This window comes from Cricetulus griseus, chromosome 2 (assembly GCF_003668045.3).
Source record: "Cricetulus griseus strain 17A/GY chromosome 2, alternate assembly CriGri-PICRH-1.0, whole genome shotgun sequence".
Classification (NCBI taxonomy): domain Eukaryota; kingdom Metazoa; phylum Chordata; class Mammalia; order Rodentia; family Cricetidae; genus Cricetulus; species Cricetulus griseus.
The window spans coordinates 375845959-375847756 of NC_048595.1; positions in this window are offsets into that span (position 1 = coordinate 375845959).

Below are 1798 nucleotides of genomic sequence, written 5' to 3' on the forward strand. Positions count from 1 at the left end.
GCCAAGTAAGGTCAAGCAAGAGGGCAGATGTAAACAGCCAGTGTGGAAAATGGGCTGTTGGAAGGACCAGGAAGTGTGGCATGAACAAATGAAGGAAAATCTACTGTTTTCTAGAGGGCAGGGTGGATAACACTAGAGGTACAATGTGAGAGAACACTGATCTTCTTGGTGCTCTGTGTTTGAGTATATTGTATCTGACCCATTACTCCATGACATTTAAAAGCAAGGGTTCATGAACAAAGGATCATTGGGACAATGTAGCAAGTACACACATACCACACCCCCAGCAGAGAAAGCCCATAAATGCTGCCAGTGAATGAAGGTGTGGTGAGGAAGACTGTGGGAGTATTTACAGAACAGTGGGGTCTACAGATAGCTGTCCTATAGAGTCACTTGGTGACGTCTGTGTCCCTGATTCCCAGGGGGCTGCAGATGTGTGTCCCACACAAACCTCCAAGGACACAGATACCCAATTTAGAACAGCCCTGGATTCACTTTTGAGACGGTGAAACTGCTATCGCTGGAGGAGTCACTCTGCGTTGGTGATAAGAGACTCCTCTGAAGCTGCATACAGAAATGGGTACATGGGCTGACACTGATGCAACTCTCGTGACAAATCATGGCTGGCCTTAAACTCATGGTTACCCTCCTTATCTCAGCCTCTGGACTGCTGTGTGTGTGTCACGTGTGCAGTGCCTGCAAAAGCCAAAAGAGGGCGCTGTATCTCCTGGAACTGCAATTACAGATGGTTGCAAACCACCCTGTGGGTGCTGGGAATGTGACCCTGATCCTCTAGAAGAGCAGCCAATGCTCTTAACCACTGAGCCATCTCTCCAGCCTCTGGCATATGTCTTTATTACCGGCAGGTATAAATATTACATCAGCCGCTGTGCAGAGCAGAGAGTTTGCTATCCTGAGTTTATTTATAAGTTAGTTCATTCATAAGACTTTTCTCCCTGCGGGGGGAGTAAAAAAAAAAAAACCTTCCATGACTGGCTAATTACAAACATGTATTAGTATAATGTAGTTAAATGTGGTTATAATCTGTGCATCTCTCATAAGTGTAGTACTGACTTACTCATAACAATTTTCTTTCTCCCTTGATTAAAGTTGGAGGAGTGTGTGGTTCAGTGTGGGCTTGGAAGAATGATTGCCACTTGCATCTTAGCCCACAGGTAGGACAGAGCATGGGAGTCAAGACAGCTTTTGGTAACGGAGCTGTCCTGTTATCTTGCCAGACTCTCTTGATAAGAGAAAGGGAATTTCCAGTCATGGAATCTCATGGCTGTACCTCTGGGAAAGAACTGAGAAGGAAAAAAAATGAATACTGAACTCTTAGTTAAATTTATGTGTATGTGTGTACCTACATGAATATGTGTACCACATGTGTTTCGAAGCCCTCGGAGGTCAGAAAAAGGAGTTGGAACCCCTGGAACTGAAGTCACAGGTGGTTTGTGAGCCATCTGATGTGGATGCTTGGACCTCTGGAAGAGAAGCGAGTGCTCTCAACTGCTGAGGCATGTCTCCAGCCTGAATCTGCCTCTTTGGAGGCGCGTGGGGGGCTGAGACAAGGTTTCTCTGTGTAGCCCTGGCTTCTGTAGACCAGGTTGACCTTGAACTCACAGAGATCCACCTGTCTCTGCCTCCCGAGTGCCGAGATTAAAGGCATGCTCCACCATGCCCAGCTCAAGAGTATTTTAAAACATAAATAGTTTGGACACAACACCAGGTCAGAACTAGTTCTGTTGATAGTAAGGTATTCAATATGAATTATAGCATATGAACAAGTGTAACGAAG